Genomic DNA, 16,925 nt, shown 5'->3' on the forward strand with positions numbered 1-16,925 from the left:
CTTTTCACGTTATAACGTGAAATTATTCAAATAACAATTATATCTATTATTTTAAAAAAAAATGCTTGGTGCTCAAATGTGCAGTGATATACTAGAATTTGGTGCACTTTTAATATTTACCACTTATCATATCCACTTATGTACACTCCTGTTTATAACACATTTACAGGACATACAGGGAACGCAGAGATTCCTGTGATTTTCCTCAGACAACATTGATAAACGGTGTGTCCATAACTTTACTTAAAATAACAGCAGCAATAACATTATGGGCAATTGACCTTATGTCATATTTGTTTGAATATAGAAAATCTAAATCATTCTTTATTTTCAAAATATTATTACATTAGAATGGGACACTCAATTCTACAATTCTAATTCTACACAATCAATGGAATGCTTAACGTTCAATTATTTTGCCCATCACTTAACAATACCAATACATAAAAATACAATGCAAACACTACTTGGAGCGAATACTGTAGTATTTTTACCCCCTCAAATAATGTGTAAATTCACCCCCATTATTTTTGTAGGAGGTGGGAAAGCAATAAAATATATACAATATAGCATAGTAAAGGTTGGCAGCCATTTTAAAGCAACCATAAATAACCTTCAATGTAGTTTCAAAGTTACAGTGGCTTGTGAATGTAGGAGAACTGTAGATATGTTTAATTTGGTAAACTATAATATTGGTGGACCGGCTTGGACACATCACGTGTTAAGCTAGTGCTAACGTCCGTGCTAAGAATGAAATATAAATTTGTGTGCACTACGTGTCCAAACTTGGCTGCACATCAAATCAAACAATGTTTATTACAGTGAGTTAGAGCTGTGTTAGCTTTTAGCTCGGACAGTGTATCTTAAGCCAATTTCTGATGTCTTTCAGGTTAAAGTTAGTTTTCATTTAGTTGATTGCTAATATGTAATAGAAAGGGTTGTGTCTTCTGGCATGCTGTTTCTTACACATGCCAGCTAATAACCTTATTTCAGTGTAAACGAGACAATTTTCTTAAGCGGTTTAGTAGCATTTCTGTCGAACTAACTAAACCAAAATAAACTTAGTTTAGTGGTTTGTAACGTCGTTTTGTAATTAGCTTAAGGCTTAAACCCAGTAACTTACAGTTCAAAACTACATGTGGAACCCTGGGACAAATAAATAAATAAATAAATTTAAAAAGCACACGGTATTCCTTACTGTTTCTTTGAACGTTTAAGTTTGACACAACCCAAGTTAATGTGACCTGACATTTCAGCGTGCACCTTGCCGTTATCTACAGATCAGCACTGCATGGCACAGCAGAGAGTTTATCCGGCCTTGGCTGCTGATATGCTTTGGCCTTGTTTAACACTTCTACTAGTGCTGAAGGATATATTTGATGGAGGGCACATTCACCTTTTATTGGCTGCTGCCTAGTAGACCAGAAACTTGTGATTTAAGACAAGTCACTCCTTTTGTACATGGGGAATTTCTTACTGATCAGTACGCACTTGGCTTAGCTGGCCCAGGTCAAACTGTACTTCATTTTCTTTTTTTCTTTTTTAATCTCAAGGTGAAGCGTCTCATTAAATGATAGTCGTGGCTATTCTCCCACTCCACTTTCCAAAGGGCTGAACTTTTACCTTTTTCTTTTTTTCTTTTATTTTGTTCCAATTTTGTATTGTTTCTCCAGGTCAAGTGAGCTCCACAAGTTCCCTGGCAAAAATCCTACAAATATTCCAATACCTGGCAAGGCTACCATGATTTCATAGCTTTCACCTCTACTCATGAAGGTAGAAAGACTCAGCATGGGCTAACTATAAAAGGAGATATTTGTGGGGGTGATGAAGATGAGGTAAACACATACCACTGGCAGCAGCTATACTCCTATGAATAGTTAATTAATACCATCTGAATGCTTTATATGCCCTCACCATCACCCGACTTGAAGTCCCCCACTGAATTAGTCAGAGCCCGGGGCAACAATCAAACCAATTAACCCAGGGCCGAAAGCAATATGTGTGTGCATGTGTGTTTGCAGTTCCACTAATTCCGTGTCTCACGAGCGCACGGTTGGGTTCAGGGGAGATGGCACCCGACTATGTGCCGCAGTGTTTTCCAACGTAGAGGTCAGGCTTGCAACAAGCAAGGCCTCTCTGCAGCACTAACTGAGGGCACACTAATAGCAGCCAAACATTTAGCCTCTTATTCCCCCGTGGAGTTGTTGACCTCCTCTCACAAGAAAGGAATGTCTCTGGGAATATTGTATTTGAGCCTGCTCTCATAAGAATTTAGTGGGATTTTGCATGAAATGTTAAGTAATTAGTAGACAACTGGCATTATAGCAGAGGTTACTAGAGAAAACTTCAAATTGATATGTAATATTATCCTTGAAAAACAGATTTGTTGTTCATAGACCTAATTACAGGTACACATGTGCATTGAAGTGAGAATATTACAGTGATTCACTATTTGGTATGTAGCTAAAAATAGTTTTCCAAAGCAGCCTTTGTGTCACGAATGGAGAGGAGCTGGACCCAAGAGCAGGCGGAGGCAGATAGGTTATGATGAACTGTTTGCTCTGGAAGGTAATGGAGGTAGTCCTAAGTGCGTTGGCAGGCAGTGGCGAGGACGGGCGGCTGGCTTGGCAGCGGAGTGGCAGGAATGACGTAGATCAGGAACACGGGGGGGGCACTGAGAAGAAGGAAAGACACAGGAGTCATTAAAGGGGACGAGGAATAGTGTGGCTTACGTGAGGCAGGTGGGCCGTGGTACCGGTTGGAGAAGCTGCAATACTTTGGCGAGGATTTCCAGGATCAGGCAGGCTTATATACAGGTGGTGACGAGGGCTGATTGGTGACAGGTGCGCGGCTTGAGGATGGTGCTGGAAAGAGAGAGCGGGCGAGAGGGCACAAAGCGCCACCAAGGCTCCAACAATAGTACTGCAGGGCAGTTCATGACATTTTGTGTAATAATCCATCCGTTGGATTGTATTGTAAGAAAAAAACAATACAGGATATACATTGGTATTTTGTAGATTTAGAAGGTAAAACTGATTTGGTCTTGCACATCAATCTGAAAAGAATGAAAGCTATATGAGTAATTACAACACAATATCACAAAAGGAACAACATTCTCTCATCTATATTGTCGCTGTCTGATGACAAACGACGGTTGCGTTTTCTTCAGGACCAAATCAAAACTGCTGCAGCAACATATTTCAGCTAACCTTTATGGTCAATCGTCTGCTCAAAAACATTACATTCCTTATCTGAGGTTGACAACAGCGGGTTATCAAAAAGTAGACTTTACGCCGATCTGATCGGTGTGATCGGTATCGGCTGGTAATTAGCATTGTATGCTGATCGGCTGATCGGCTTTCATGTCATAATTTGCCGATCCGATCAAGGACATCATCAATCGGCTGCGCAAAAGACATTGAACTCCGTGTCGCCGTTACGTATGAATCCAAAAGCTAGTTTATTTTTAGCTTTGTCACGTGTCTTGTGGCGCAGTACTGTAACTATCTGACGGCCAAGAAAGTTTTTTTTCAATCTTGTCGGTGAAAAAACACAATTCTGCGGTGCCTCAGACAAACAACACGTAAGTTATTTGCAGTCTGTGCACATCTGAAGTACGTCGTGGGGAACGTCATCGAAATGCTTCAACACAACACATTTGATCGGGCACCTGAAGAATGTACACAAGGAACATGCTGCGTTCAAGTGACGCGGCGTGGGGGGGTGCGGTGCGGGAAGGAAAAGCCAAACGAACGCAAACTCTGGACAACACCCGTCCATATAGCCGGGACAGTGAGAAAGTTAGAATAAGCATGTCATTAACAGTATTTATTAAAGTAATTTAAATGTAAAATAAAGTAATTTAATTACAGTAAGTTAGCACCCATTATTTCTGTCATGTTGTAATGTTGATTTGACTTAAACTTGTCAGTGCCCAATCCTTGAATGCCCCCTAGAAGTCATTGATGCTTTCACTTCTGTCTAAAATGCTAGAGAATAATTTTGAGCTGGGATGGGCTCAGCACGTCCGCGACCCTAGTGAGGATAAGCGGTAGAAAATGGATGGATGGATGGATACAGCACCCAGTATACAGTACACAAGTATATACAATAAATTAACAAGTCATACAGTACACAAGTATATACAAAAAATGAACAAGTCATGTAAATGGCAACATGACTCCATCTTGTGATCGGTTGTCATTTTTTTTAAACTTGCTAATCGGTGATCGGCCCCAAAAATCCTGATCGTGTAAAGCCTATCAAAAAGAGACGGCAATCTGCTTTCCTCTTCAGCACGTTGTCTCAATCCAAAATGAATGGAAGAGGAACATGTTTTGAAGGACAGTTCTGGTTGTCAAACAAGATATTTGTTCGAAAGGTAAACTTCAAATTTTTTTGTTTGTTTTTTGTCTGGCTGGCTGGCTGTGATGCGATTGAGGATCTTAATGAAATGAATTAATTGGACGTTGACAATTTATTTTCTTTCCAGATCCAAGAAAAAACCTTGACACCTTATTCATTTATTATAAAGCCACCACAGGGCTCAATGGAGGATGTACGAATAATGTTCTAAAATGTCTGAGAAGACATTGTAGGTGATAAAATGTGCTTTTCCTGGTCATAATACGTAGCGTTGCTGGTACAAGGTGGTGGTACAATGTTTGATTCACATCAAACAGTACATTATAACATTACTATTTTGTTCTACCCCTAATTAATTTACAGTAGAAGTGCTTTACTTTCAATACTTAATTTCACAATACTAGTGATAGAATGTTTTATTATGTACTTTGTGATGATTTTATTTATTTTTTGCTTCACATGTGGCAACATTTTGTTACCTTTGTATTTAGTTTTTAAATTGAATATACTCTGTAATTCTCCAGTTTTTTTCTACAGGGTTTTGCGCCTTGCTCAAGTTGATTTCTGCAGTGTTTATTGTAGAATGTTTATTGTACAATGTTGGGATAGCAAACTAGCATACTGGAGCTCCAACAACCATTTCCAACTTCCATATACAATGCAAAGGATGCCCTAAAATAATGATAGTAAGAATAAAAGTTCTATAACAGAAAAGCAAAGCTTTCTGCCAACAACATAAAGCCCTAACCGTGTTCTTGCTAATTCATAAAGCATTGCCATTTACTGTCTCTTGCAATAAACATATAATTGTCTACAAATAAAAAAAAACAACTATCTCTTCAAACCTCGAGGATATGTGCAAAGATTTACTCAGCGCAAGGCTGCTGGTGTTTATTTTCTGCACACATACACAAAAACACACACACAGGCAGGCTTCTGCTCGGTTACAGTAGAACAAGCGGCGTTCTGGCAGGAGAAACACACACATTTGCAGGGTATCTCTCCATTCCACTGTAGAGGGTCCAACGCAAATACAAAGAACAACTGTCACATTCAAATCTCGAGCTGAAAATGACTGGCTGGGTTTCCATTCATCTTGTCTGTCAGGGTCCCTCTTTTTTATTTGCTGCCATAAAAAGTTGGATCTGAATGAAAACCCCCACGCTAGAGGGAGAAGATCAAGTGCGTAAGGATTTAACAGATGGAATTGTGACTAAATGGAACGCTAATGCATGGATGGTATGAATTCATTTTGCATGCGCTGTTACTTTACTGCATTTCTCTTCATTTGTCATTGTTGAACATGAAGTACAGTTGTGTTCAATGTAGTAGAAAGGCATTTAAAAAATGTGATTTTTTTTTTTTCATTTTCTTTTATTTTTTGAACAATAGTTTTTATTTCCAGACACAAATAGGGAACACTTTGCTTCTATTTTAAAATCACATGTATACATATTTGTCAAATTTGTTATTCCTTGACGAAAAGGGAACATTAAGCTATTGCTTCACATACATAGGTGTCTTCAAGAAATGCAGAAGAATCGTGGAATTTTGTCCAATGGACCCGGGCTGGTAGTTCGCCAAGTTGGTTTGCACCATGAAGAGATGTGAAGCAGTTCTGGGACTATGTCAGACTACTGCAATAAAATCTTGTATTCCGATACCTCCGCATCCCGTTTTTTACGATCATTGGGGTTTATCTTGTCAACTCATATGCGACCAGACACACTCGTTACCGTGGCGACGACAACAAAAGTGGAGCACGCCGACTTTGTATTATAAGGACAAAATGGGGAAAAACGTGTGTTGGTGGTCACCGGTGCTCAGGACAGGAGAGGACTTCGTTTAAGGTTTGCTTGCGGTATGTTCACGTACTTTTAATACGGTACAGCTCACAAGCAGGCAATAAAATGTTATGTAGCCTAGCAAGCTACTGCTAGCACAAACGGTTGGACGTAAACATGCCGCCGTTCTGTCGAATCATGCTCTAAAGTTTCGGTGTGGGTGAAGTAATTTAATTAAAAATAGTAATTTAATTACAGTAAGTTAGCACCCATTATTTCTGTCATGTTGTAATGTTGGTTTGACCTGACTGATTAGAATACACGAACTGAGTGGAGCAGTGATTTCCAACCTTTATGGACCCAAGGGACATATTTTACACACCAACAAACACAAATGTCACAAAAAGTGGATACATTAATTACTGTATTTACTTCCTGCCATCTAATAGAAGACCATTCATTTGTTCTGTCTGTCACTATGCCTCACTGACATAAATAGAGGAACAAAGTACATTTGTTGTAAATATAATTTTTGAGCAATTAAGTACACAAGTATATACAGTAAACGAACAGGTCATTTAAATAGACGCATTCCTCCATCTTGTGCTCGGATCGGTGATTGGTTATCGTTTTTTTAAACTCTCTTATCGGTGACCGGCCCCAAAAATCCTGATCCTGTAAAGCCTAATTATAACATTGACACACTTCAGAGAAGAGTGTTGTCTTCAAACCTGTCAAATTTGATCGGATAAAAAAATTGCCAAGGACTGTATGTAATTTAAGGCTTCAAAATCGTGAAAAACTGAAACATTCTTTCAGCTCTCAGAGGCTGTGGGTGTGTTCGCTGAATGTGCAGGAAACGTGTCTCGTTCAACTTTCAAAGTCAATAAAATACGTTCGCACATACTTGAAAATAGAGCCCTATAGCTCCACAACTGAGTACTACACAGTTCTCAGTTTTTGCATGTTTTTAGCAATTATCTTCAAACACATAATGTATTTCTGAATTATTTTTAATGGGTTGTGATAGCTCTCAGCTTCATTTACAGGCGGTTAGCATGCACGTTTCCCATCCAATCGTGTATGACGATCCACAGCGATCTGCAGTCAAAAGAAAAAGTCTTGTGGCTGTCCCCGCTCTGGTGTTTACTCTGTAGCACCTTTTGAAAAATATTGGCTTTTTGTTCTACTGATGCTCTGTGGTGCCGCATTGCAAACTGTTGAGTCACATTTCATTTACCAGCTATTTTATCTGCTTTAACTCAGCCAGATGAGCAACGTGTGTGAGATGTGCATAAATTGGCCTGCTGAAATGTATTGTGCGCCTTGTTGTTTGTGTCCATATTGTGTATATTTGTGTGTGTGTGTGCGTGCGCGGCCCCCAACCCGGAGCTATTATGCGGGGACAGCAGGTATAATATCAGCAAACCTTTTCCGCTGTGCAGGATAAGTAATGGCCTCAAGACGTCACCTTTATCTTTAGCTGAGGCTGTGTATTTCCAGCTACACACTCCCTCCATGATGCACAGGTGTGGTATTATGTGTGTGTGTGCTAGTTATCCTCCACCTCCCCCCTTATGTCTTTCACAAAAGTGGCCATGAGGAAGGCAGATAGAGCTGAGACTGACACATTCATTTCCTTAACAGGCGCCGATCCAGCTCTGCCTCCTTTTTAAGCAGCTTTAGTTATTTATCCCCTAACAAATTTGGGCGTTGGGTGAATGCAGAGCAAGGCGCCTCTGGGAGCATCCCATCATGCCCTGCAAACGGAAAGGGAAAGGGCCGCGAAATGGAGCGATTAGGATGAGGTGAAGAAGACAGAGGAGCCTGAAACGGCTGAAGCAGAGTGATGGCGTGCGAAGGAGATAGCGAGAGAATATTGAAATGAGACAGAGGGAGAGGGAGAGATGAAACAAAGGAAGAGTCTGATGCGGAATGAGTGAGCTTTGTGGTCTCCGGCTTCATGGGAGGTGCAGCCCAATCATTTATAAAAGGTAAATGCTGTCAGGACACAGGGCATTTAAAGGCGCAGCGCTGCAGGTGTGATTTATGCTCTCAGTGCGAGGCAATAAATCACCCTACCTTTGTTTCCACAGGCAGCGGCTGTGGCTGCTGCTGCTGTGGGGAGGCATAACCATGCCTGACACACATACACACGTGCACGCACTCACAAATACACACAGCGGAATGCGCAAAGATGCATGATGATGGAAGTGGTTGGATGGATGGCGAGAACTCGTCGGAGTTTATCAGTGTGAGGTGTTGAGTTGTGGACATACACACACAAACAATCATGCAGCGCTTTCAATGCCATGGAAGTAGAATCTCCCTTTACAAACAATTAATCTTTAGCCATTTTTGGCATTTAAACAGTCCACAAAAAGGAAACACAAGTTGACCTGTGATGCTTTGAAGAAATATTTTGCAATTAAATCAATGTTTCTTTGAACCTTGACATGAAATCATTTATTTTTGCTTGCATAACAGACCCAATTTGCCATGAATGATCAATCGCAAGTTCGCAACTTAAACATACAGTTGAACACCCCTGAATACGTACAGTTCGTAAATTGCCCAAAGGGCTTGTGAAATAAAAACATCTAAAAAATGCAGCGCCACAATTTAACAAAGCTACGAGTTTGTACTGGCATCATTCATCATACCTTGCAAGACCTCATTTCAATGACCATCAAAAGATTAACTATGAGCGTGATTAACTTTTTTCTTTGATTCTAATAATTTTTCTTAATACACTTAATGTAGGACCAATACTATGAATCAAAAAAACAGCAGAAGTTATGTCAATTCAAAGCAGTCGCAATATATCACAGATTTTAGGTACTTAAAAAAAACGTGTGTTGGAATATTTACAATGGTTACATTGTTTTTACTATTACCAAAGGTTAACTTACAGTATTTCTGTGCTTGTATAATTGTTAAGAATTTGAAAATGTAACTCAAATGCATGTTAAACAACAGTTTAAGATGGTTCTCTTGAACCTGGAACGGGCTAAACATTCCCAATATTTGCAACTATTTTTCTCCAATTCAGAGCAAATCAGAAGTCAACTTTCGTCATGGAACGAATTGTGTTCGACAATGGAGGTTTCACTGAATTTCTGACAGGCATGGTCTCTTTCCATGACATCAAATAATGACTGCGTGAGTTTACCTTTGGACTTCTGCATGAATTGGAACAAAATACTAAGTGTTTGAGAAAGCTGGAGATTAACCACAAAGTCCTATACAGACACAAAAGAATGCCTTGTGTCAGAATCAGGCAGCAGCAAAGTGTTGGTATTTGACAACCTCGAATTAAAAGGGCCTTCAGACGGTTTTGTGAAAGTGCTTCAATGCCTCGTGAAAGATTCCTGATCAAGCATTTATGCTTCTCGAATTGGCTTATCTTTAGTCACATCAAGACACAGGCGGTATTGATAAATGTTTTCGGGGGAGGCAGCCACACTTCAGCAAGGTCACATGTTCTGCTTATGACGCTCACATTTTTAGCATTCTTCAACAAGCTCAGATAAAGAGGATTGTTCTCCAGTACTGCAGCCATCGCCGCTTCTGATAGTGGATGAAGTGGACCACATTTTGTTGGATGCTCTCCCCTTGCATGTTTCCCCCCCCATAAATAACCTGCAACGACTGCACAAAAATATGTAATTCAAAAAAGTACAACAAAGTACCCATGGGAATTTGAGGAAATTTCCTTGGTCGAGGGAGAAGCTTTCTCTCAACATTCTGATCTCCGGTTTCCATGCCAATGTCATATTGAACAGAATAATGCTAACCAGAAGAGTTGCGGCACAGCGAAGCTGTCCAGTAGTTTAACCGCTCATAGCTGACATCATGTTGTTGTTCTTAAGCTAGAAGACTGAATCAATAGTGCATCTTCTGGTTTCAGCCAATTAGTTCACTCTATTTTGCCCAATTTATTTCAAGATCAGATTCATCCACAATCAATTGATTGGGTTCTTAATGATCAACGAATTTTGGCCATCACCACAAAAGAAATGGTGCAAGTGTTGTGTTTTCTTCTGTTATGGAGCTTACTTAAGTATTTTTTCAAAATATAAAAATTCCACTGCATTGAAGCATCGTGACTGAAGGTAGTACTTATTTATGCTCCGGATCTACTTCATCTTCTAAAATAAGGTGCATCTGTCTTCTAAATTATTATTTTTTTATATTTGGTACATTTTGTTAGCGCTTGAAAGATGTCATGTTTTTTTCTGGGCAACTGTGACTATCTGAGGATTGGACAAGATGTCTCCTTCTTTAATGTCTGTTGTTTATGAAAAACTTACTTAATCACTGACTTTTTTTCCGCACATCAACTTCTTAAAAACAAATTTTCAATACTCCTAATTGTTATGTCACAAAAGTTGGAGGTGAAAATGCGAAAAAATGTGTCTGTGGGAAGGTTTGTCCATTCACAAGAGCTTTTAAGTTCCTCCATGCAAGCCTTTATGGACCTTGCTATGTACTCTGGAGAACAATCATGCTGGAATAGAGACGAAGCATTCAATGAACATAGCATTTTCAAAAATGGTAATTTGAATTTGTCAAACACTGAAAACTACCTACTCTGTACTAAAACCTCTGGCCTGATTGGAGGAATTTGGTAATATTTTTTGCACTTCTAAACACGTTTCCCGCCATTTTCAGTGGACTAAAGTCACGAACAAACTCCAACACTCTTCCAAATTAATGCACAGGCGCACCTCTTCAAACATCATCAATCCTTTCAGCCAAACCATATTTCACTGTTGCACAGAAAGCCAATTGTGTTGTTGAGATTCTCTCGACTCAATACATAATACAAGTGTATAAATCAAGTTGGAGACAGTGCCGGGAAATGGAGATGATAACGTGTAGGGGACACGAACAAGCCGACCTGAATGCTCGCTGCTCTTCTGATTTCCCCCAGGAGCTCCTCTCTGGCCTGTGCCACTGGTATTTGGATTCCTGAGGGAGGCCATTACCGCCCCCAATCCATATGTATGTATGGCTGGCTGCTGCCTCTGACAGAGATGCCCGCACACGGAGGACAAGCCCAATGGTTTTACAAGGTGATTATTTGCACTGTGCATCTGGATGTGGGGCTGTAGCTAATGGGCTTTATTTGGAACTTTCAGAGCAGTTGGTGGGCTTTATCAGTACATGGCTGATTAGCATGTTGTCCTGTCAAAAAGGCCACTGAGCCCTTCTGAAATGATAAGACCCCAAAGGTCCAACACCTCTGTTAGGCTTTCAACCAAATTTTCCTGGGTAAAATATGCTTCATACTTCAAACAAACTTGGAGTTTCAACCATCCCCATGCATTATGTCAACCAATCTTGTGAGACTCGAACATTGTAAGCATGTAAGGGCCGCCAAACACTGATTGACGCCACCATGAACGATGTTTTGAGTCGCCACATGTATTGTACACTTATTGTTTTTATTGAACCACAACCATGGAACACTTACCAAGGAAAAGGCACATTGTCTCGGCGACTGTAGCTATATTAAAATAATACAAATAGAGGAAATGGGCGAGAAATAACAGAGAGAGTGTGGATATTTGACAGGCTATTGCCAAAGATAGCGGTTTTCATTGACTGCACTTATGCATTTTGGCGACAGAGCCTCATTACACTTTGCTTTTTAGTCACAGATACATCCATCCATCCATTTTCTGTACCGCTTATCCTCACTAGGGTCGTGGGCGTGCTGGAGCCTATCCCAGCAATATTCGGGGGGTACACCCTCAACTGGTCACCAGCCAATCGCAGGGCCCATATAAACAAACAAATATTTGCACTGCCGTTCACACAATTAATAATTAATTTAATCACATTAATTTAGAGTTTTCAGTTAACCTACCATGCATGTTTTTGGGATGTGGGAGGAAACCGGAGTACCTGGAGAAAACCCACGCAGGCACAGGGAGAACATGCAAACTCCACACAGGCGGGGCCGGGATTTGAACCCCGGTCCTCAGAACTGTGAGGCAGATGTGCTGAGGCAGATGTTTGAAATGATAAATTTAGTTACCGGTAAATATATCTATAACGTAAGTATATCTATATCAAGATACTCAGTGTATATATATATGTATGTGTATATATATATATATATATATGTGTGTATGTATATATGTATATGTGTATGTTTCTATATATATATGTATATATATATATATATATATATATATATATATATATATATATATATATATATATGACTTCCTTTGTAGCCAGAAATTTTATTTTTGTAAAGATCCTTTGATACATTTCATGTTCAATTGGCTGTTACATCGGCAATACTGCAACGCCATTCACCTGTGAACATATATTATAATAATATAAGGATCATCCTAATTAATATATATCACATGGCTTTATTAATTCCAGGAATATAAAATGCTTCTTTGTCTCCAAAGGGTAACATTTTGCTTTATTTAAGTATAACTTCTTGTATTTATATTCAATTGAGGACATTCAAGTTTAATGAAAAAATTGCCTTGTACAGTTTTTGATGACAACAATTTGAGCACTCTAAATGTATTTATAGTTATATGAAACTAGAACAACTAACAGCAGATTGTGTTCAACTTTGGAGGTTCCAGTCTGAAAGAAAATTGGCTTAAAAAGTTTCCCAATTATCCCAGCCTTGTGATGTGAATATAGTAGTTTCACTTCAATAAGTCGCTTATTTTTTTATTTCTCAACGCTTGCTCACTGTCCAGTACATCAGGAGATGACTTTTTCCCGTCTGATGGGCTTGATAACCTTTTGATAGCCACGTGCACTCATTCTCCGCAATCTCCAATTGGCCAGCTGGACTGAGCAAAGTTCTCTCGCCAATCTAATTAACAAAATAAATCTGCTGGGCTTCTTGGTGCTGGAATAAAGGAGACGATAAAAGTGGGCCATAGACTCGCTTCGTAATGTCTCTCCACCACAATAGATCCAAGCGTTCATGCCCGAATGTGTCCATCTCTCTCTGCCGAGTTAAAAATAGTGTGATTAGGAGGTTAAATGACTAAAAATTGTCCTTCCTGATAGTCTCTTTGTCTTTCTACAGCTGGGAGGAATCAGGGCCTGTTTCATTATTAAAAATTCATAAAGCTAGACCATGAATTGGAAATTCTGTTCACATATAGCTGGCCTACATCTCACAAGTGTCCATGAGGCAAAGAGCAAGTAAGGAGTCAGGCATGCCTCTCACACCCTCATCCTGCGACTGTGACTATGAACACATAATGCTATGTTGCACACAATGGGTCACTGGAGGATGGAACAAGGGCCAGAGTGTGCAGCCTTTTCAAATCAAGCAGACATTTTAATTAGTAAGCCTTTCCTTTTTTTGGAAGCTTCATTATTTATTGAAAAATACTCAATCACACCAGCAACAAAATAGGTTATGTTTTTAAACAAATCCCTAAGAATCCTCAAAAAGTTTCCATAATTGGCATCACATTAGGGTTGTTAAAGCTCTATTAAAAGCAAAAGTAGATGCTAGATATGAATTGTACTTAATTGCTGGGTTTATGTCCATGTGGGTTTATCAACAAAATATAAATGCATTATATAAATACAGTATATTTTCACTTCTGTCAGATTTGTTTGTAAAGCCTCATTTGAAATGTCCCAATACTAACCTCGAACTAATTGCTTCTTATCTTTAATTAAATCAAAACAACAACAACAAAATAATTCACAGACATTCACAGGCATTAAAATGTGTTTCTTCTAAATGTACCAATATGTATTTCCAATCAGCATATAAAATAGCATTAAGTGTTCCCTAGCTTGTGTAATGCTTTGTTTGGTAAACAACATTTTAGCCTAGAGCCTATGTTTAGATTATGAATATTTAATTCTGAAACATTTCACTTCATCTTGTCAAAACAATGAAATTGGAGAAGTCTGAATATTTAAGAAACCCTCTACTGACATGGAGATGAAAGGAATTGGAACTCAGAATCAGAATCACTATTCATTCATGTAACCTTTCCTTGGGATATCTGTTACTAAAGCATTTTCAATTAAAATATTATATAAAGTAAGAAGACATAAATGATCTGAAAGGTTTTGTTACATGGAGTCACGTCTTGGTGCCTAAAATGGAACCATATTCCTTGTAGAATATTACATGAATGAGCCTTTATCAGTTAAATAAATGCTTTGATTGATGTAATTGTAATTAATCCACAAACAGTCAACATTTTTTTTTCTCTGTCAAGAGGAAAAATAAGTCGTGATGATTGGCAGACAAAATGATCCAGGAACAGTTTGCCCATCACTTGTAGTTGGCTCGCCATGTTGGCAGTCGAGAAGGAGCTGACTGCCTTCCAGTCTCGGGGAAATAAATGTCCCTTTGAAAAAAAGAAAAGAAGAAAAGACAAGGCAAAAAAAAAAATCCCCATTTTGTTATACTGTCAAATATTGTTTCTCTCACATGAAAGGTTTCCTATTGGAAAAAGTAAAAGACGTGCGAGCATGTTACATTTACTGCTGTCGACGTGTCTCCCTCTTTTAGATATGACTGATAGAAGAGTGATGATTTCTTGCCGGAGGTGTTGAGTTTTCCTGCTTTAGTGTCTCCAGTGGATTTTGCTGCCAGACTGGCACAAATAACTGCTATGAGCCACAACATGAACAACACATGCATAGCAGGGACACGGAAACTCTCTTACCTTTTTTTTCCCCCTCTCCTCTCACCCAGCCTTCTTACACTTGAGTGTTTCGTAGTCATCGCTGCTGTGTCTTTTCCTACAACTGTAAGTATGCGCACATCACTGTTTGTTTGGCATACTTTGCAGTTGCTGCCAATCAGTTACTGTATGTTAAATTTATCCCCAAAAAAAAAGAAAAAATCACTGAATTCACTATTGTACACACCAACACATGAATATTATCATTAAAAGTACTTTACCTAAATACAGTAGCCAGGGGTATTTACTTAACTGCAGATGGAGTGATGTATTGGGATGAAGCCTTTATTTATATTATTGTAATTTTGGAGTATATATATATATATATATATATATATATATATATATATATATATATATGTTACTGGTGTGGTACATTTATGTTAAGTGAAACAAAATAGAAGGACTGTTATGGAGAAATGCAATAAAGGCAGTAATCGAGGCAGACTGGTATGATGGAACATTTTATATCATACAGACTAGGCTGAACAAATACATTACATAGCTCCCTGTAACATAAACATGGATGCATACAACATTGCAGAGAGATCATATTTCAGTCCAATGGGACAGTCGTCATCAAAGACTGCATCTCCACATAATGTAAGTTGTTTGCAATGTGATGACTCACACTTTGATTTAATACTGAGAGAACTTTTGCTTGCTGGTTTGGTTTACAACATTCAAATTCAATTGACTCTCATCTGTGAACAATAGTACCTTTTTTCCTAATGGGAAAAGAGAGGTGCCAATTTGAAAGAAGCATTTATGTGCCCATATGTGGATGACATTCATGGCAAATCCAGTATTTGGGGTATAGTGTCTATTAGAATCCTGAAGGAGATGAAAAGTGAAAGAAAATGGTAAAACATCAGCACCTCACAGGGTTGTACACTATTAGACGTACTGTATGTTTTCCTGTTACATTTTTATTTAAGAGTTAGTATATCATAAACATAGGCATTTTATATTTAGGAGTAACTTGGTTTAACTATCAGTCCACACTAATTATTTACCCTTTCCTTGTATTTAAGATTGTGAACACTTATTGTTTTGATCATCGTTTGTTGGTTGGTTGGTTGATTTGTTAGCTTTGAAACTGCAAAAACAACACAGCCAATGTCAACGTAACTTTGCGGAACATGAGGCGCTCATTTTGGTCCAAATCCAGATGAAAATATGATTACAGGGATTTATTTTGTCTGTTTTAATCATGACAGAACTGTTTCTCCTGACAATGGTAGCATTCCATTCGGCTATTACCAATGTCTTACATCATTCTCCATGAAAACTAAAATATCCTGCTAACTCACAAATCGGCAGGAAAAAAGAAAAATATAGCACTCAAATGTTTTTCAGTTTGTAATGAAAGCCTGCCCCTGAATAAAAAAAACACCTCTGCACATGTGAAAATAGCCTCAGTTTTTTTTTCCATAATATTTTTAAAGTAAACTTTTAGAATACCCTACAGGAACAGTAGTAGTGATACTCTGTTAAAAACAAGGGCATTTATCAGGAGTGCCTGCCTCCAAAGGGGTTGGGGGGCGGGGTGGGGGTGGGGGGGGGGGGGACCATATTATAGCCCCAGTGTCTGCTCGGGGAAGGCGGAGGAGGAAATAGATGGTTCTAGATATAATACTGGTGGCCCCTGGGTGGTACTCCTGTGAGGAAGAGAAAGAAGATGAGAGTTGAGGTGTGAGCTTGCAGTAAGATTACATTTTCCCTCGTTTTTAATGGATACGCGTGAATCTATCCTCTTTTCCCCATTATTTCACTCCCACTATTACGCTTCTGTTTAGCGTTTTTCCATTCTTTTCTCTGGCCTCTGTCACCACACACACATGCGCACACACACACACACACACACACACACACACACACACACATGCTTGAAATGCTCACACACATTTAAAATCATACAAACACATGTACACACACAGACACATTTCTGTCTGCATCCTCCCTCACTTGATCCTTACACCTACGTGCTACAGATGGTTTCATTTTATAAGAGATAAAACCACATTTGGTGGAACTGATTAAACAGAGGGAACAACATCCCCAT

The 16,925-nt window shown here is 38.9% G+C and overlaps 1 long non-coding RNA gene across 1 annotated transcript in view; it reads left to right on the forward strand.

Moving 5' to 3' along the window:
* The window catches only part of LOC133413251 (uncharacterized), a 114,091-nt gene extending 99,368 nt beyond the window's left edge, over positions 1 to 14,723 (forward strand). The window contains exons 2-3 of the long non-coding RNA XR_009769852.1: positions 11,086 to 11,227; positions 14,686 to 14,723. This is a non-coding gene — a long non-coding RNA (uncharacterized LOC133413251). The remainder of the gene's footprint in view (positions 1 to 11,085; positions 11,228 to 14,685) is intronic.
* Positions 14,724 to 16,925: the final 2,202 nt, after the last annotated feature.

Source organism: Phycodurus eques, chromosome 14 (genome assembly GCF_024500275.1).
Source record: "Phycodurus eques isolate BA_2022a chromosome 14, UOR_Pequ_1.1, whole genome shotgun sequence".
NCBI lineage: Eukaryota > Metazoa > Chordata > Actinopteri > Syngnathiformes > Syngnathidae > Phycodurus > Phycodurus eques.